The sequence below is a fragment of the Dromiciops gliroides genome, chromosome 1, assembly GCF_019393635.1.
Source record: "Dromiciops gliroides isolate mDroGli1 chromosome 1, mDroGli1.pri, whole genome shotgun sequence".
Classification (NCBI taxonomy): domain Eukaryota; kingdom Metazoa; phylum Chordata; class Mammalia; order Microbiotheria; family Microbiotheriidae; genus Dromiciops; species Dromiciops gliroides.
Genome location: NC_057861.1, coordinates 366,770,100 through 366,792,143, shown reverse-complemented (window position 1 = coordinate 366,792,143; position 22,044 = coordinate 366,770,100). Strand labels below are relative to the sequence as shown.

Here is a 22,044-nt window from a genome sequence, read left to right as displayed (position 1 = left end):
TTGAGCTAGAAGTTTCCCTGATAATTCCCTGATAATTACTGGACCTCATTGTATTATCTCTTCTTCTCTTTGTCCTCCTCTTCTTCCCCCTCTTCTTCCTCCTCCTCCTCTTCTTTTTTCATCTGCTTCTCTTTCCTCCCCACCTTCTCTTCCCCCTTTTCCTCCTCCTTCTTCTTCTCCTTCTCTTCTTCCTGCCACTTTCCTCCTCCTTCTTCTTCCTCTTTCTCTGTCTCTCCCTGTTTCTGTCTCTCAGTCTCTGATTCTCTCTCCCTTTCCCTCTCTGTCTTTCCCATTTTCCTGTTAACTCTTTCCTCAGGTAAGTGCTCATATTCTATTAAAAAAACTTGTTCAGATAACATGCAAACTATTAACAACTATGTGAAATAATATTATATATCACTAAGAGTAAGATAAATATAAATCAAAATAACTCTTCTATCACTTCATAACTAGAAAAGTGGCAAACATGTGACTAGTCTGTATTGGATAACTTTTAGGGAGATAGAGTACATTAATATAATGTTGGTAGAAGTGGACCTGGTACAAATATAAGTTTTTTTAACTTAAAAAAACAAGATGGGAGGAATAAAATGTTCAAATATTCATAATGTTTGCTTTAGATATATCACAAAAGGACATATGCCATAACTGTTCAGTGCAAGAAACATTCCACATGTGCCAAAATATTAATAGCAACAATTTTTGTTGTGACAAAGACCTAAAAACTAATATAATCCCTTTGATTGTAAAATTGCCACACAAATAATAGTAGTCATATAATGGAATTATCTATGCTATATGAAAATACTATTTTTTTAAATTTTGTATTATTTTATTGAAAGTTCTCAAAGGCTGTTTACTTTTTCTTCTCCACATCCTGCTGTGCAGCCTCCTTGGCTGATTTTGCCTGGATGCCAAAGATATGGGCATTGGCCTAGGCTATTAGAAGACTAGCAAAGCCTTGAAATTCTTCTCATCTTCAGTAATTACATGATCTTTCTCTTTCTTGTAGACATTTCTGATTGGCATAACTGGTCCTGTACGCTGAGTTGCCAATTTTAACTCTTCAGCAAAACTGTCTCCCTTATTGGGTACAGATGGTTTCCTTGGAAGAGGATCAGTTTGGACCTATATTCTTTCAGCCACTGCACATTTGCCTGGAGAGACTCTGTAGACTTTTTCGGTGACAAGGGTCCACAGAGATACCAATGGTCCATGCCACTTTTTTCTGGATTCCATCAACCCAAAACTCTTCCAAGCTTAATCCTCTTACCAGCATGTAGTTTGGTGTGGTATTAGACAGTAGAACACCTCACAATGGGCTGGATAGGACCAGAAAGAGGGCAAGGAGCAAATCAATGGGCTTTTGCTTGATGGGCCTTTTGTCTCTTGATCTTGGCTGACTGGTTAAACTATGTAGCAGCTCATCTTTGCCAGTCTTTGTGGAAATGGGGCATTAGAATCATGACATTTCAGTTGGTGCCATGGCTGCTTAGAGCCCTCTTCACGGGCACTACAGCCGAATGGAAAGTGAAAAGACTTTAATTAATAATTTGTGGAAGCATAGGAAGAAAAACTTATATTGAATTAAAGAAATGGAACCAGAGTCTTCACATTTATAACAATGTAAATAAAAACAAAAAGGAAAAGGAAAATATGGCAATTTTTTATATAAGGTTTACAGCGATGCAAACAAAAAGAATAATGAAACAAAGGTGAATTTTTTGTAATTATAATCACCAAGTTTGCTTCAAGCGAAATTTGAAAATTTTACGTCCTCTTCCTTGCAGAGAGTCTAAATCTATACCTAAAATACTCTTTTAGGAAAACATATTTCACATGTAAATAAGGTGGCCAGTTCATTAGAATTGTGCTCTCTGCAGTAGAGTTTGAATGCCTGGCAGTTCTGCTTGAGAAAGCATCTCAGTGTCTGGTACCTTATCTTCCATGGTAATCTTCAAAATATTCTTAAGATAATTTAAATAGAAGTGATTCATTTCCATTCCCTGGAATGGAAATAGTATAATGGCCAGGTTTCACAGGAATACATAAACGAGATCAGCACAATGACTCCATAGACTTTCAGTTTGGTAGGAAAATTATTAACTCTTTTTTCCCCACACTTTCATTTGCAGCCTTCCAAACACTGAACTGGTTCTATTAAAAGACAGAGTAGAGAGGAATCAATGTTCCCTAGACTTCACTATGTGTGTGAAGTATAGGTGTGCAAGGAATATGAGAAGTGAAAAATCGGGGGGCAGAAATTCAAATTTAAAAGTTCAATTTTGGGGCAGCTAGGTGGTGCATTGGATAAAGCACCAGCCCTGGACTCAGGAGGACCTGAGTTCAAATCTGAACCTCAGACACTGAACACTTACTAGCTGTGTGACCCTGGGCAAGTCATAACCCGAATTGCCTCACCAAAAAAAAAAAAATAATTAAAAAATTTTAAAAAGCTCAATTTTACAGGTTGGGTAAATTTTGAACCAAGGCTAGAACTTGGTTGTCTTTAATGCTAGGATATTAAGACTGTCAAGGATGGATATGAAAAAAAGAAGATACAAGGATTTCTTTTTTGTTGTTTTTGTTCCTATGATTTTGTTTTGCTCATCCTCTTTTTAGTTCCAAAAGGAAAACTGAGAATACTATATAATAGTAAGTGAATCATTAAGTAAGTGAGTTCATTAGGCAAATTGTTTGTTCAAACTGTATGCTTAGGGTTGCTTCTCTGGGAAAAAATGGACAAGTGAAAAAAATTGTTTTCCTGATCTCTTATTTCCCATTTCAGCATTGCCTTTGCTCACTGTACACTTATTCTGTTCCTTGTTTATACAGATACTAAACCCAGATCAGCCTTTTGGGTGATTCAGTTATTTTATTTGGCTAATTTCTTCATCTTTTTCACACTTCTTTGGCATTTCTTATATTATCAATTACAAGATTCTCTATGCCATGGTCAACCATTACTTCAAGTAGATATAGCCACTAATGATAATTTTATGGTCATTTTCTCTACAATATCCTGAATCTATTGGTACTCAATAATATCAATGATAAATAAAATGTTTTAAAAGCATAATTGATCTGAGAAAGGTTTAATTGATTGATACTCACTTATTCAAAAGGGACCAAGTGGTCAATCATCATACTTTCGTCACATTTAATATGGACAGTTCAATTGCTTCTCAAAAGTTATTTATACATTGAGCACTTTGAATTAATGCTCTTTTAGACACAGTATATATGATAGATTTGCAGTTCAGTATTAGATGTAATGATCAAGTGAGATGGACAAATAATTTTTTTGTTTTTTTGTTTTTTTGTTTTTAGTGAGGCAATTGGGGTTAAGTGACTTGCCCAGGGTCACACAGCTAGTAAGTGTTAAGTGTCTGAGGCCAGATTTGAACTCAGGTACTGCTGACTCCAGGGCTGGTGCTCTATCCACTGCGCCACCTAGCTGCCCCTGGACAAATAATTTTTATCGAAGAGCTATAGTCAACCAAAAGGAGATAGCCTTATAGCAGATTAGGTGTCCCTGTAATATATAGAAGGACAACATCCAAGAATATTAAAGTATCTAATTCTTTAGCTTAAAATACAAAGGACCAATATAAAATAATTGCTGCTAATGGGCATGGTGAAATTTGAATAAGATAAGTTAATATCATTTGTTGTCATGTGTATTTGCTTACCTAGAAAAAAGATTTGTAGAGAGGAGAAAAAGAAAAGCTATGATCCATATCTTCTAGTATTTAAAAGGCAGAGTCATAAAAGAGGGTATCACCATTTTTATTATTCCCTTATAAAAAATCTAGACCAATGGAAGCAATGAAAGAAAGTTTCAGATATGTGGAATTGAGATTAATGTAAGGAGAAACTTCCTAATAGAGCTGTCTAAAAGGGAAATGGGGCAGTGAGTTGCTCATCATAGGATATCTTTTTTTATCAGTTATCTTTAGTCAGAGGCTGACTAACCACAACTTGACAGGTTTTAAAGTAGATTTGCTTCTGTTAAGATGTTTGTTTGATTGTAAAGGGTCAAGGGACTTTAAAGCTCTAAAACACCATTATCCTACAGAACATCTTGTAGCATATATTGTGTACAAGGTAGCATGTCAGAAATTAATGAGGAAACAGAATTGTTTGATAGACAACTTCAGTCCAGGGAGTTTAAAGTATAGCTGGTAATAAGAAGCAAATATAGGAAAAGTTAGCCATTTGCTTTCTTACCCTTCATTTTCTTTGAATTTTGTTTTGTTGTTGCTGCTGCCTCCTGTACAATATTGCAAATTTCTGTCCACAGTTTTTCAGCCACTCTATCAGAAGGAATCCCTTAAAATATATTAATCACTTCTGTTTCATATTTATAAGGAGAGTTATTTAGGTTAAATTATATGGTCTGATGGGCACTAGATGGCATAATAGATAAAGTGCCAGGCATTTGTGTCAGGAAGACTCATCTGGCTGAGTTCAAATCTGGCCTCAGACACTAATTTACTGTGTAATCATGGTTAAGTTACTTAACCCAGTTTGCCTTCATTTCCTCATATGTAAAATGAGCTGGAAAAGGAAATAGCAAACCACCCCAGTATCTTTGCCAAGAAATCTCCAAATGGATTAATGAAGAGTTTAATATAACTGAAAAATGACTCAATAACAAACAACACTGAACTTCTCCACCTTTGCCTGGAAAGTATATAATCAATCTAATTTTGATATTGAGCATCTGATGTCTATGTGTACAGTCACCTTTTGGGATATTGAAACTGTTTTTTTTATGACCAACAAGTTATCTTTATAAGACCCTGTCAGGCTCTGCCATACTTCATTTTTTTTACTTCAATTCAAAACTTGCCTGTTATTACAATTATCTTTTGATTTCTTCCTTTAGCATTTTACTCCCCTATGATGAATGTGCCATCTCTCTACCTGCCCTTCCTTCTCTCTCTCTCCAGTTGGGATGTTTTCATAGAACTGATCAGCTTTTCCCTTTTCAGAAACAGTGCTTGGAGGACAGACTTGTATTAATGGGATGTTGAAAAGTTTGCCTTGGACTTCAACAGATTAAATTCTGTCATTTTTGAGATTATACCCACATACTGCATGTCTCAGATTTGTATTGACTATAAGTACAACTGCAGTTAATCTAAGGGAATCTTGCCTACAGAAGTATTTGTAATGATCATCTAAATGAAATTGTATTCATATGCATTTAATTCCCTTAAACTCAATATGTCAATGGTTAATCTTTCCATCTTCTGTTTTACCACACCTACCTTATGTTATTTCATAGATCTTACATTCCAGGTTCCTTTAAAGTATCAGACTTTTCTTTCATCACCAGACTCAGCTACTATCAAGCTTCCTTTTGGCTTCAAACAAATGATTTTATTAGTAATGGAACTACTTGTAGTTATCCCCTGCTCTTCCCCAGGATCATGTTGGAAATCTTCTGACATGCAAATCTTATCAACTGGTGTCATATATTTTATCATTTTAATACTGTCCATGGCATTTTCATGGAAAATATATTGGAGGGCTCACAGCTAGGTGGCACAGTGGGTAGAGCACTGGCCCTTGGATTCAGGAATACATGAGTTTAAATCCGGCCTCAGACACTTGACACTTACTAGCTATGTGACGCTTTGGGAAGTCACTTAACCCCAATTGCCACACCAAAAAAAACCCATATATATTGGAGGGGGCATTACTTTAGTGGGTAAAGTACTGGGTTTGGATTCAAGAGGACCTGAATTCAAATTTGGCTTCAGACATCTCACGCTTACTAGCTGTGTGACCCTGGAAAGTGATTTAAAACTCATTGCCCCACAAAAAAAGAAAGAAAAAAAGAAAGAAAACAACAACAACAACAACAACAAGAAACAAAAAAAGATAGATATAGTTATAGATATAGATATATATTTGCGTGGTTTGCCATTTCCTTCTTCACTGGATAATTTTTTGTCAGAAATCTCCACAATGACCTTAACACCTTAGGTAATCCTGAAGAGCATAGTTCATATTTTCATTCTGCTTTTGTTTACATTACTCTTTATCATTCACTTATGTATTTAATTTTTCAATTCTTTTAATTCTAATGGTTACTAATATTCTATTGCATCCATTTCCATTAATTTCTTTATATTTATATTATCCTATATATTGTCGCCTTTTTAAAATTTCCATATATTTTAACCCCCAAATTTGCTAGTATCACATAAACATGTTTAAACCACACAAGAAAATGAATAGAAGAAAAAGCAAATTTCATATATTTTCCTAAAAACAAGAAAGGAAATTTTAGATATTTTGGTACACATGTTATATATATATTAACCTGAGTTTGGTTTATCTTTTAAATTTTTCTCCCATTATTTTTCTACAACTTTATTTCCTTTTAACACATGTATAAACATTTCCATGACTCAGCTTTGCATTTAACTTGTGAGCCTAAAGGATCTTAGCTAATATCTTAATCACTTTCTGCTTTTTCCCTGAATTTAGTTCAATAAAATGAGTCACACTCAGAACTCAATTATAACAGTCAGGGTCTATAGTGAGGCAGATTGTTAAGAGGGATAAAAAAAGAGAATGATCTGCATTTTAAAATAGGCATCATTTAGGCTATTTGGAAGTAGGTTGAAATTGGAAGTATCACTTAAAACATACCAAAGCTTCACTCTCAAGGGGAAAGGAAAGTGAACTGATGTGCACTTTTGAAAAAAAGAAGTACAGAGTATGAGCTAAATTTAAAGGACCTGAAGAAATGAGTGCATGGTAACTTTTCTCCTACTCACCATATACTCCAGCTTGTCTTTTGCATTTGATACTTTTAACACAAACTACTAAGCTAATAGTTGTCACTGATTCAGATAAATAGATGGATATATAGATGGATAGATGGATAGATAGATTATGTCTATCCACCAAGTCTAGATATAATCTATCTATCCATCCATCCATCTATCTATCATCTATCTATACTTAAGTGGTGTCTCTTGCCATTTGTCAGTTGGTTCTCACAATGTGCTATCGAGTAGAAGCACTATTCTTTTTTTTCTTTTTTTTTAATTGAATAGAATTTTATTTTTCAAAATATATGTAAAACATATTTTAACATCAAATTTAAAAAAAATTGTGTTCCAACTTCTCTTCCTCCTCCATACCCACCCCCACCCACTAGAATTCAAACATTTCAAAATAAGTTATACATGAGTAGTCATGGAAAGCATTCCCACATTAGGTAGGTTCTGAGAGAAAACAGTCAAAAAACCCCAAAACTTCAGATTGAGTAATTGTCAAAGAGGAGAAAAAAAATGGAAAAAAAAATTTCCATCTGTTTTCAAATAATATCAGTTCTTTCTCTCTAAGTGGGTTGCCATTTTATTTTCTTGTTTTTTGTTTTTTGGTGAGGCAATTGGAGTTAAGTGACTTGCCCAGGGTCATGTAGCTAGTAAGTGTTAAGTGTCTGAGGCTGGATTTGAACTCAGGTCCTCCTGAATCCAGGGACAGTGCTCTATCCACTGCACCACCTAGCTGCCCCCAGTGGGTTGCCATTTTCATAAGTCCTTCAGAGTTATATTTGATCATTACCTCAATGAAAATAACCACATGCTTCCCAGCAGAACATCTTTCACTATTGCTGTTATTTTGTATACAGTACATTTCATTCTGCTTCAATTCATGTAGGTCTTTCCAGGATTTTCTGAAAGCATCCTGTTCATCATAACCTGTATATAGTACCTTAAACTTAACAGAGAATTTTCTTCATAATAGCCCAGCAAGGTAGCTACCATATGTTTTGCCATTGTAATCAATCATCATAACTATTTCCCTGCATCCTATTCTCTTCCCATGATAGTTACTCTATTTTCTATCTTATTTTAACTTATTCTTCCTCAAAAGTGTTTTACTTCTAACTGTCCCCTCCCCTGTTCTGCACTCCCTTTTTTTCACCCTTCCTTCCTCATCCTCTTCCCCTCATACTTTCCTTTAGGTTTAAATAGATTACTCTATTGAACAACTGGATGTGAATGTTATTCCCTCCATGAGCTCACTCTGATCAGTTAAAGGCCTTTGAGCTAATTCTGTGTTCCAAATTTTCTTCCTCCCTCCCTCCTCGACTGTCCCTATGAAATCAAGCAATTCAATATGTCATACTTGTGCAGTTATGCAGAACATCTTTACCTTCCTCAAAAGTGTTTTGCTTTTTACTGCTCTCTCCCCCACTCTGCCCTTCCCTCCGTCCCCTCTTCCCCCCACCACCCTTATCTCCCTCTCCTCCCACAGGGCAAAAATATATTACTATACCTACTTGAGTATGTATGTTAGTCCTTCTTTGAGCCATTGTTATTATGTTCTTCTTCTGAGGATATATTGTGGTCTAACTTTCCCCCAAATAAGTTTTCGATGGTCTTCTGCTTTCTCTGCCCACTTATCCTGGCTTACTATTTCTTTGCTTTTAGCTCCTTCTAAAAATGTAGCACTGCTTCCAGAACACATTGTTCATGCTACAGTGTGTTCCAGGGGGTAATTGGGCTTCTTCTCAGCCTGCCTGGCCTGTGAGTAATTACAGCTGCTTTCTCTTTGACCCAGAAACAGAAGTCTGATTGAACTCTGATTCTCTATGGTTGGAAGCTTGGCATGCTTTTGCCCTTCCTCCACTAGGCCACCACTACTTGATTCAGCCCACTGGTTCATATGCAGGGTGCTTTGCTCCAACTCCAGCAGATACTACCTCCACTTCACCCTGGCCTACTGCTGAACCCCCTCACCAGTCCATAATTGGAGCCTCAAAAGCTGCTGGTGCTGAAGACACTGACATGCACTGGAAGCACTGTCCCTGGCTGGGTCCAGACTGTGCACTGAGCTATTCAGCCTGATCAGTAGGTGATCAGAATTGCCCTCTTTAGCACTATTCTATTTTACATGGAAACAATCCAAATCTCAAGTGATATTTAATGAATGATTAAAATTGGAATATTATTGCCTAAGTAGTTCATCCCTTGAGAAAGCTGCATTGTTATGAAGAAGGACACCAAGTTCCCAGTCATGAAGTAAGGGCTAAATGAATCACTTCCCATAATATTTAGTATTAATTTCAAGTGACAATAGAGGGCTTTTTACTGGTTTGTTTATATATGTGAAATAGTTCTGACATAACAAGAAATATGAAGTATTGTAGTCTCCAACAAAAATCAATTTTGTGAAGAAAGCGAAAGGAGGATAAGGGTAAAGAACGTGAAAAATTTAAGCATTGGATTATTGAGAATTAATCATGAGAAAAAAAAATGTTGATTCCTTATGGAAAATTCCAATGTTCTTTTTGTTTTGTTTTTATGAGACAATTGGGGTTAAGTGACTTACCCAGGGTCACACTGCTAGTAAGTGTTAAGTGTCTGAGTCCAGATTTGAACTCAGGTCCTCTTGACTCCAGGCTGGTGCTCTATCCACTGCGCCGCCAAGTTGTTCCTCCAATGCTCTTATTTTTTTTTTTATTATATTTATATATTGCTCCCTTTATTTAATTTTTTTTGGTGAGGCAATTGGGGTTAAGTGACTTACCTAGGGTCACACAGCTAGTAAGTGTTAAATGTCTGAGGCTAGATTTGAACCTCCAGGGACGGTACTCTATTCACTGCACCACCTAGCTACCCCCAATGCTCTTTTAATGACTCTAACATTCTATCTCAAAAGAGGCCAATAATTTCAATCCCTTTATTCTTCCAGTGTTGATGTGTGGAAGGAAGGAAAAAAGACAAATGATAATATGTTCATAAGTTAAAATGTCCTCACCAAGGGTTGATGAAAACCTTCAACAACCAATAGGTAATCTTTGTTGTGATAAATTTCTCTGAATTTAGTTTTGTCTGATTTTCAAAAGACAAAGTCTGTTGTCAATTCTGAACTGAAATCCTTTATGTAACCTCTTCTCAAATAACCTTTGGGGAATCAAGGTCAACATACTCTTGGAATGTAACATATGAAGAATAAAACAAACATTGTGCTCCAAATACAAATAATGTTATGATTATCATATTTTCTTTGTTTTTTTATAGGCCATAATGCATTTTCAAAAGATTTTATTTTCTCATGTTAGTGGTGTTGAACAACCAAAGAAGTAGCCTTAGTGTTTTCAGTGGATGGTATCAATGAAAATGAAATAAGTAAAAAAAAAAAGTCTTTATCTTTAATTTCAAAATATATAGGGGTGGTTAGGTGGTGCAGTCGATAAGCACTGGCCCTGGATTCAGGAGTTCCTGAGTTCAAATCCGGCCTCAGACACTTGACACTTACTAGCTGTGTGACCTTGGGCAAGTCACTTAACCCCCACTGCCCTGGAAAAAAAAGTAGAGAGAGAGAGATACAAAAATCTATGTATAAACATGAAAATCAGAAAGATCACTTAAGAGTTGCACATTTGAGAATTTTACAAAGAACTTAATGTGTAAAGATACATAATATTCAATAGTAAGGGGAAAGGAGAAGTTCCGCTAGCTCTGCTTTTTAAACATTCAAGTTATTTTCACTAGATTGAAGAAATCCATGTAGGGGCAATAACAATTTAATTGAAAAAAAGCATACCTGTACCTTATCACTTAAAAAACAAGCAAACAAACAACAGTATGCTGTGAACTAGTAAGAATGGTGTTGCACCCTCAGGCACAACACTTATTTTTGTCAGATAGTTAAAATGTATTTTCCAGGGGCATCTAGGTGGCACAGTGAATAGAGCACTGGCCCTGGATTCAGGAGGACCTGAGTTCAAATCCAGCCTCAGACACTTGACACTTACTAGCCTTGTGACCCTGGGCAAATCACTTAACCCCAACTGCCTCACAAAAAAAAAAAAATGTATTTTCCATGCAAGCCATTCCTTTTCTTAGTGTCCTCAGAAATAGTGTAAAACAATCACAATTCTTATTTAGACGAAGAAAAGATAAGGTAAAATGAGTTATCTGTCACATAACCAATCATTACAAAGTCAAAAATTATTTCCAGCCTGAAGCCTCTTGACCCCGTGTCTGTTACCATACTCAATATAATTTCTGTTTGCATGGAAATTTTCTCCAAAGCAAAGTATTTCAAAAATATTTTCTCATTAATCTTTATAACATGTCTAATAAGTATGTGACTGGGAAGTATTAGCAAATACAAAAAAGAGAGACACACAATAATCTTCAATTAAAATGAGGTTCTTAAAGGTTGGGATCAATTGGAAATCACTGATTGTACATTTAACATTAGATCTAAAATTTTACTACACTCCAATTATGCTGTATAGGAAAGAAAAATCCCAAAGTCTCTGAAACCTTTATGAAGCTTATAGTCTCATAAGCAAAAGCAAATGTGCTGAAGAATTCTTTAAGTTTGTAAATTAATGAGCAACAAAACGAATGAAAAATATTGAGCTTAAATTCAAAGGAGGGAATGACTTCAATAGGTGACAATTTAAGAAATAGATTGATGGCTATGTTAATTTCATTAGTGCTAATGTTAATAGGCAATAATGATAATAATGTGAAAGGTGAGTATGGACTTGCTTTTACAGAATTTTCCTCAGAATAAAGAATAACTGTGCTTAAGCCTCCTTGTTTACACATATTGTCTGTGTGATACTGGGAATGCCACTTAACCTTTTAGCATCCTAGGCAACTGTATAAAAGTATAAACATGGTTAGAATATCAGTTTGAATGTACCATTAGTAGCATTCCCTCTTATCTTTTCCAAGAAATAGTGCATACCACTTTGCTGTTTCCCTTTATATTCTAGATTATCTCTGTATCCATTGGTACTTTTCCTCCTACCTACAAACATGTTCAAATCCTAACATCCCTAAAAAAATACTGGATTCTTCTATTCATTCCAGATCTGAACCTACCTCTCTCTCCATCTACTTCATTAAGTTCTTTAAAAAGATTATATTACTTGCATATTCTTTAAATTCACTCTATTTGGGAGGAGGCAATGAGGGTTAAGTGACTTGCCCAGGGTCACACAGCTAGTAAGTGTCAAGTGTCTGACATCGGATTTGAACTCGGGTCCTCTTGAATCCAGGGCTGGCGCTATATCCACTGCACCACCTAGCTGCCCCAATTTATTCTATTTTTAATTATCTCCCTATTGTGACTTAGGTATTTCTCTTATCTCTATTATTAAATACAAAGTCTGATTGGGCATTCAAAATGTTTACATTCTATCCCCTTCCTGATACACTGGTCTTCCTATATATCACTCTCCTCTACAAACTCTGTGTTATAGCCATAGAAGACTATTGCTGTGACTCACAAAGAAAGGACTCTATTGCCTGTTTCCATGGTTTTTCATCAACTGTCCATCATTCCTAGAATTTTCACCTTCATCACTTGATTGGTTGGTTGTTTCCCTTTGTTCTCAAAGAGGATCAAAATAATTTCACTATGTTAGAGTCAAGTTACAATGTGTACAGCTGGGGATAATAAGACCAAAAGAGCCCAGAATGCTGTACCACAGGTCAGGCCCAAATAATCCATGAACACATGGGTTGGATTCTTTAAATTTGTTCATCTCACATTTCTTTTGAGCTAATTCAATTTTTCTTTGCTCATAGAGCACAGAACTGAATTCTGAAGAATTTTGGAATTGATTGCATGACGTGGGAGACACTGGCATAGGACCACCCAGAATGGCTGGGCTCTATGAGAGATCTTGAGAGTGTCCTTATATCACGTTTTCTGACCACCACTTGAGCACTCGCCTTTTGTAAGTTATCCATAAAATAGTCTTTTAGATAACCATATATTTGACATTCAAATAATGTGACCAGCCCATTGAAGATGCACTCCCTTCAGTAGAGTTTGAATTTGTGGCAGCTCAGTTCAAGAGAGGACATTGGTATCTGGTATCTTATATTGCCAGGTGATCTTCAGAATCTTCCTAAGGCAATTCAAATGGCAGTGATTCAGTTTCCTGACATGGTGCTGATATACTGTCCAGGTTTCATAGGCATACAACAATGAGGTCAGCACAATGGCTCAATATCTTTATAGACCTCCAGTTTGGTAGTCAGTCTAATACCTCTTCTCTTACACACTTTATTTCATAGCCTCCAAAATGCTGAGCTAGTTCTGACAATGTCTGCATCAAACTTATAATCTATATGTACATTGTGGAAAATATACTGCCAAGGTAAATGAACTTATCCACAGTATTCAGAACTTCTCCATTTGCTGTAAATGATGGTCCCTTGTGTGATGGATATGGTACTAGTTGATGAAGCACCTGGGTTTTTTGTTATAAATTGTTAGGCCAAAATTATCACAAGCAACAGAGGATTGGTCCATACTTTGTTGCATCTCAGCTTCAGAGGCTGCATTAAGTGCACAATCATCTGCAAACAAAAAATCATGCACAAACACTCTTTCCACTTTAGTCTTGGCTTGAAGCCTTTGCAAGTTGAAGAATTTACCATCAGTATGGTAGCAGAGCTTGATGTTGTTTTTATCTTCATTGAAAGCATTTGACCACATGTTTGAAAACATCATGGTAAAAAACATGGGAACAAGCACACCACCGTGTTCTACTCCACTGGTGACTGGGGAAGTGTGAGAGCACTGTCCATCATCCAAAACCTGAACAAGCATGCCCTAGTAAAATTGACATACAATACTGATGAACTTCTCTGAGCAACCAAATTTCATATAACCTTCCATAAGCCCTCATGATTGACAGCATAATTGGTCTTGATCAGTTCTATGAATGCTCCTGGACTTTCTCTTGGGGTTGTCTGGCAATAAGCACCATATCCACCATTTCTTGGCCCTTTCTGAAGACACACTGTCTTTCAGGTAGATGACCATCTTCTAGGTGAAAGATCAGCCTATTTATAAGAATTCTAACCGGAATCTTTCTAGAAATGACTAAAAGAGAGACCCCTCTGTGATTGTCGCAGAACAATCTATATCTTTACCATTATAGAGATGGACAAGAGAGGTATATCTTATATTAAAATTTCTATATCTTTTTAAAACAAATTTCTATCTTTACTATGCTTTCTCTATCTTGTGCTTATATGTTTGCTCCTTGGAAGTGCAATATAAAACTTCATATTTTTACTATTGTAACATTTAATTTTATTAGGTTTCACCTCATTTTCTAACCTAGTAAGATCTAGAATGGATTCTTAAGCTGTCATATATTATGTGACCTATTCCTTCCAGGTTTTTGTCATATGCAAACTTCATAAACATGCTAAATATATCTTTACTCAAGTTACTGATAAAAACATCCAACACCTCAAAAAATTTTAAAGACTTTTAAAAATGCCTACTATATACCATGGACATAAGTATGAAAAATGAAATAATTAGTACTCAGAGGAGACAAGAATAAAATAAATAGGGGGGCGGCTAGGTGGTGCAGTGGATAAATCACCGGCCCTGGATTCAGGAGTACCTGAGTTCAAATCCAGCCTCAGACACTTGAGACTTGACTAGCTGTGTGACCCTGGGCAAGTCACTTAACCCCCATTGTCCTGCAAAAAAAAGAGAGAATAAAATAAATATTCAGACAATTGTGTCTTAATTTTTTCCTTGCATGCAATCTCTGTCCCCTCCAATTCATGCTCCACAGAACTCTCATGTGCTGTTCTTAAAATACAGGTCTATTGGGGCGGCTAGGTGGCACAGTGGATAGAGCACCGGCCCTGGCGTCAGGAGTACCTGAGTTCAAATCCGACCTCAGACACTTAACACTTACTAGCTGTGTGACCCTGCGCAAGTCACTTAACCCCAATTGCCTCACAAAAAAAACAAAACAAAAAAAAATACAGGTCTATCCATGTTACTACCTTCATATGAACATGATTTTATGCTGCTTTCAGTGAGGAAGTCAAAGGAGAGTGGAGTAACCCCATGTTCTTTTCCTAAAAGGAGTTTTGGTGGTTGGAACCTTGCAAAGTGAAATGGGAGGTGTGGCCATTAAAATCTCCATTAGAATACACTAGATGTGGTAAGACTTGCTGACAGGAAGAAAAAAACTGCTAGAATGCAGAGATGCTAGAAGGGATGAGAGTTCATTTCCTGACCTAGTCAGCACAGACTAATATAAGAATATTAAAGGCTCATGAAAATGCCTCCAATTATAAAACAAGAAAATTTCATGGAGCCCAAAAAAGGAAGTCATACTCAATTCATAGACAATAACTGTGCCAAGCCATCTCTCATCAGGGTTTAGTCACCACAATTTATATCAATATAGTTCCCCATAATCTAAGCCACATGTAATTGCATGTACCCCTGTTGCTGACAAGGTCAACAACATCCTTACATTCTCTCTATAAGTCTTCTCTTAATAGCTTCCACAAAGAAAAACAATGTATGCAGTATGACAAAACCTAGGTATTGTGATGTTTAAAATCTATATTGTGTGATTGCCTTAAATTAGAAGATTCAGCACCAGTCTTTGGGCATTAAACATTTATTAAATCATACAGATATTCACAAGGAGTTCAGAAAGTTAAGAAAAAGACGTCCTACCTAGCCTAGAGTTCCAGCCTGGTTGAGTTCTTCCTCAAGTCCTCCTCCAGGAGCCTGCTTTAATCAGGAACTCCCCAGCAAGCTGATTGTGGAAGCTTTTTATAGGTCTGGAACAGAGGCAGTCCTTACACACTGCTTCAAGCTGACTGGTTGGCGCCATCCAAATCCATTGAATTTGAAGGTGTTCTCAAGTTGAGTTCACAGTCTAGCTTCTGAGAACAATACCTTCTTAAGGGCTAGCCAGGTGTGATTACAATCTAGTTAACTTGAAGTAGGCTAATCAGCAGTCAATCACTCTCACTTGATTCAATCAGTCTATATTAATCTCCAGGTGGGTCTTTGAGTATCTATGAAATCCCATTATTTCATCACAGTATAGAACAAGATATCATGCCGTATAATAAAATAAGATCACAATGGACATGTGATTTAAACATTTAGACCATAATCAAAAGAAGGGAGTATGGAATCATTTATCTGTCAGATTTATGGAAAGAGAAAGAATTTAAGACCAAAGAAGATATAGAGAGTAAAACAAAATGTTAAATAGATCATTTTTATTATATAAAATTAAAAAGGTTTTGCACAAACAAAACTAATGTAACCAAGATTACAATGGAAACAGAAAACTGGGAAGGAATTTTGAAGCAAGTATCTCTGATAAAGGCCTCATTTCTCAATTACCTAGAGAATTAAGTCAAAGGTATAAAAATACAAGTCATTCTCCAATTGATAAATGGTCAAAGGATATGAACAGGCACTTTTCAGACAAAGAAATCATATGTAAAAATTTTCTAGATCACTGTTGATCAGAGAAATTCAAATTAAAATAACTCTGAGGTGTCACCTCACACCTATCAGAAAAGCATTTATAAAAAAATGAAAAATATTGAATGTTGGGGGGGATGTGGGAAAGCTGGGATGCTAATTCAATGTTGGTAGATTTGTGAAAAGATCCAAACATTCTAGAAAGCAATTTGGAACTATGCCCAAAAGGGCTATAGAACTGTGCATACCCTTTGATCTAGCAATATGTTTATATCCCTAAGACATCCCCCCAAAACCAAAAAGAACTATATTTGTACAGAAATATTTGTAGCAGCTCTTTTTGTGGTGGCTAAGAATTGGAAATCAAAGGAATGCCCATCAATTGCAGAATGGCTAAACAAGCTGTGGTATATGATTATAAAGGAATGTTATTGTGCTATAAGAAATGACAAGCAGAATTATTACAGGAAGACCTGGAAAGACTTGTATGAACTGATGTATAATCAAGTGAGCAGAAACAAGAGAACACACAATGTCCACAGAGACAGAAATATTGTTTGGTGAAGAACTGTGAATGACAAAATTATTCTCAAAAATTCAATGATCCAAGACAATCCCAAAGGACTATTTATGAAACATACTATCCACCTCCAAAGAAAGAGCTGATATTTATGGAACACAGACTGAAGGATGCTATTTTTCACTTATTTTTTCTTTTATTCGAGTTTTCTTATACAAAATGACTAATATGATAATGTTTTACATAATCATGCATGTATAACCCATATCCAATTGCTTACTGCCTCAGGGTAGGGGAATAGGGAGGGAAGGAGGGATTAAAAAAATGGATCCCTGGGGCAGCTAGGGGGTGCAGTGGATAGAGCACTGTCAGTGCCTTGGAGTCAGGAGGACCTGAGTTCAAATCCAGCTTCAGACACTTGAGCTTTACTAGCTGTGTGACCCTAGGCAAGTCACTTAACCCCAATTGCCTCACTCAAAAAAACAAAACCCAAACAAAATGGATGCCAAAACTATAAATAAAAATGTTTATTAGTTAAAACAAAAATAAAAACAATGTATGATGAGGAAATTCAGAAAATAAAGGATGGAAACAACTTACCTGCTTCCCAGTTGCCAGCTAAAATGTAAATTAGGTGCTTGGTGCCTAAATTGATCATAAGAAAAAAGAAGCATAGGGAAAAAAACATAATTGCCTCTACACATTTTTCCTATTTCTTAAATTTTCATCAGGATATTATTAAGAAAGAAGAAAGAGCAAGAAATTATAGAATATCTAACAGCAAATTCACAATAGAAAAGCATTTCTCAACAAAAGCTACATTAATGACATACTACCCATTATTTCCAAATAGAAAGAGCTTTTCATTTTAAAAGTCTGCAATGGAGCAGGCAGTAGATTTTATGTTTAAGTATGGCACTAAATGCTTAAGCTGTGCCCTGAATTTGAATTGAAAATGATTGCTTACATTTAGATTCTGCACTTTCAAGTATCCTCATGACTCATTGTTCTTCTAAGTAGAGACAGACTTGTCTTACATCATTCAATCCACTAGTTAAATAAAGGAGAAAATGGTCACTTTTATTTTTCTATGGTGTTTAATTTTACTCATTTTTGGAGGGGGAACCAATCATTTACAACTTGATGGTAATGTATGTCACATACAGATTTCTTTACTCAGGCCTATTTATATAACCTCCATAACTAGAATCTAAACAAATTTATCTTGTAATGACAAAATCATGAGATTTTCTTAGATGAACATTAAGATTCCTTGTAGCTTAAAAATTCCATGATCCTAATTTGAAATTCTCAGAAATTTTATAATAACATTAGAAGTCAGATTAATAACAAATCTAATGTCCTACAATGTAAGAAGAATGATTGTTACAGAAGCAGCATTTAAAAAAAAAATTGGTTTCCAATTATGATCCCTTACATTGCAACAAAACTTGAGACTTTAAACTCTAAATGCCTTAGCACTACCTTTTCTTTTTGACTTCCTTAATTCTATCAAGAGCAGTACTCTTACAAGACAGTTTTCAATCTTATCTTTGACCATTCCCTCTTCTGTGTTGCACGGTTCTGATTACTTCCCAAGTCCTATTCACTGGATTTTTCTAACATCTCTTATACACTAGAGTTTTTCATGATCTCCCCAGATAAAGGTAATTTATACTTTATCAGCTTTCAGAACATTTCTACTCTCCTGCAAATATTTTGTTTAAATTTTGTTATTTTTAATACATAATATATTATATTATTTCAAAAAATAATTAGTTCTGATGTGATGGAAAGATAATTGTTTTTGGAAAGAAAAATTCGAATTCTGATTTTTCAATAGCTACCTGTGTGACCTTGGACCAATTATTTAATCCTGCTGTAATTTAATTTTTTTTCTATAACATGAGGGAGCCAGACTGGATGGCATTTAATTTTTTTTTCAGCTCTAAATCTGTGATGCTCTTATAACCTGTGATACTCTGATAATCTGTGATAACCCCTGATAACTACTGCTCTAGAATGTCATCTCCACAAAATACAATGTTCTCTTTTGCCACCTATTGCAGCCTTGTACTTTCTGACACTATCACTTGGTCTTCTTCAGCACCTTGTCTGCAATGATCAAAGTAAATCTGAAAACTCACACAATTATTCATAAGCTTAAACTTTCAAGTACAAGGATAGATGTCTCACTTCTGAATCAGTAAATTGATCTCAAATGTATAATTTGAAAACAGTTTTCATTATATACATAAATATAAATTTGGAATTTTCCTCATCAAAAAACCATCCTTTTTTCTTAAGTGTCAGAAGGCATTAATATAAAAATGATACCTGAAGGAAGTCAAAGAGTGAATACTCATTATTGCAATTTGTCATTGGAATACATATTTCACGAATAAAATTACATTTTTAATAATGAGCCATGATTTTTAAACTAGACATTGTCATCATTTTAGGTATTTTTAATTTGATCATTGCACGTTAAACACCTACTTATCTCAATCTATAAAATATTTAAGCAAAGTTCATTTTTAAGGCATCTTGGCATACTTTATAAAAGACATTGTCACTTTAATATTTTCTAATACACAGAGACAACAGACATTTTTTTAAAAGTAATAGTTTTGTCAAACTATTTTCCAAAGAATGCTACAGATGTGTGTGTGTGTGTGTATGTGTGTATTTTTTCCCCTGAGGTAATTATCAAATGGTAATAACATGTCAAATTCAACTCGACAGAACCTAGTAACTTTCAGCCTGAAGCAAAGTCCTGAATCTCTGGCACAGAATAGATTGTGTTTGTAGCTAATTGCTTTTTAGAAACTGTTATTCATAGATTCTATGTTCTGTCAGAAAACAGAAAGATAATTTCGTTAACGATAGATTAACGATATTTCTTCTCTTCTGATTAGTAGTAAAAACTATAAATGTTAAAATATTTAAAATGTATTTATTTTCTTTGATTCATTATTTTTACATCCTTTGTATTTTATGGATTGTCATTCTTTGCCCCTGGCATGTAATATTTTCAGATAGGAATTAGAAGCCCAGTAATTTATCAAGCTTTTGAAAGGAAAAGTAGTATATGCATATTTATGTATATAGACATGCACACATATATTTTGGTTTAATAACTTAGCACTTTCCTAAGACTGTGGGAACCCTTATGTGCATTTACCTATGTGTTCATATACATAAGTATATGCTTTTGCATATACTTGCACATGCTGTCATAATGGATAGTGTGGCTTTCCTGGAGTTAGGAAGTTCTGAGTTCAAATATAGATTCAGATATAAGCTGTGTCACCTGGTTATAGGTTGTTTAATCTCAGTTTGCCTCAATTTGATCAACTATAAAATGGAGATAACTATAACACCTATGTCCCAGGGTTTTTTTTTTAAGAATCACATGAGACAGTAATTGTAAAGTGTTTGTCACAGTGCCTGACACATAGTAAGTAATGTAAATTGTTTTATTTTTGTTATTATGCATATTGTATATATCCATCCTGCATATATGTTATATATATATGCATATGTATATGTTAGAATAAAATAATGGGGGCAACATAATTTATATACATTGGAATTATGTGCAATCAAATGATGCCAATGCATGATGTAATTGGATGTGTGTTTTGTCCTTATAAATTAGGTGTGTCCAAAGGGAAACCACACTGTCTAGATTTGACATCCAGGAAATGTGAATGAATATCTCTAGAGTCTTTGGTCCAGATACCTTACAATAGGGGAGTAAATAATTTAAATTATCCAAGTTGATAGCAGAAAGAAATTAGAGAAATTATATAGATGAGCATATACAAAATAAGGAGTGACTTAATTCTCTCACTGGAAGACAAATATCTCCCACTGATCAAATTAAAATCCCAAATCTCACCCCAGTGGAACTTCACCAAAGTCTCTAACATGATAAGCTAGGGATAGAGAAATGATCACAGCTTAATCCTAAATATGTCAGTTCTTTCCAGATTTTTTCTCTCCTTTCGGGAACCTTTTCCTGAAAAGAAATGGAACCACATCTCTCCTTTAAAGCTAGAAACTAGAAGAAGGAACTCCTCTCTTGCAACCTCTCACCAACTCTATGCCTCACACAGACAGAAAACATCAAGTAATCAAGTGATCTCTACTAATAGGAGAGTCCTTTGTTAATAAGCCTGAATTCTATGTTATAGCAGTTGATGAAAATTTTAAAATTGGTCAGTACAAACATCCTTATCACATAGTGAACTATGTGTTGTATTAAATAGCCAAAAATAACATAACAAGATTTCTCTCATTTTGCCTTCAAATTAGGCAGTTGAATATTTATATACACACTGCATATTAACTCCCTTACTGATATTCAAGTCCTTTGAAGATTTAGTATATCACTATTTTTGTGTAAGCAATTCTTCTTACAAATGATTCAGAATAATCCAGATATTTTTATGAGCATAATATTTTTTTTCAAAAGCATATGGCCAATTTTCCAAGGACCCTGAGTATCATTTTCATTTACTCCCTCATCTACCTCCCAGAGTCTGCAGAATTTCCTTGTAATATTGAATTTCCTTAAGCACCCTATAGTTCCATTCACAATTGTAAGATCTGGGCCTATGGCCTACTTCTTCAGGCCTTACCTTCATTGGCCCGGGAAACAAGTCCTTTCCTCCATGCCTAGGACATGAACCCTGTTTCACCTGCCTAAGTATTCTAGAAAAGAATTAAGGGAAAATATGAATCTTTCTTCAAAGGTTTGAAAGGTTGTAATGTGGAAGTGAAAACAAACTTTTCCTATTTGGCAACAGAGAGTATAACTAAAGGCAGAGTGGGAATTTCAAAACAGAAAATGTAAGCATGATGTCAGGAAAATTACCTAATGATTAGAGAAGAGGTTTGGACCTTTTTTGTGCCATGAATACATTTGGATTGCTGGTAAAGACTTTGTATTATTCCCTTCACAGCAAAGATTTTTAAATAACTAAAGGAAATACTAAATTTCATTTTGAGGTTAGTGAAAAAATATTAAGAAGTATTTCCCCCATCCACATTCAGAGAGATGCTGAAATCTATCCACAAACTAAAGGGGTCTGAGGAACTAAGGAACTCGTGGATTATGTCTATCGAAAAATAGAATGAACTGCACCAGAATTTAGCTGGTTTTCACTGTTTGAAGATCTTCAGGCAAGGAGAGAAAATGGAATCAAATACTTGTTGAATATCTGGGAGAGATT

General features: G+C 35.2%; 1 pseudogene; it reads right to left on the bottom strand.

Moving 5' to 3' along the window:
• Positions 1 to 856: 856 nt before the first annotated feature.
• LOC122736584 lies at positions 857 to 1,466 on the bottom strand (annotated as a pseudogene).
• Positions 1,467 to 22,044: the final 20,578 nt, after the last annotated feature.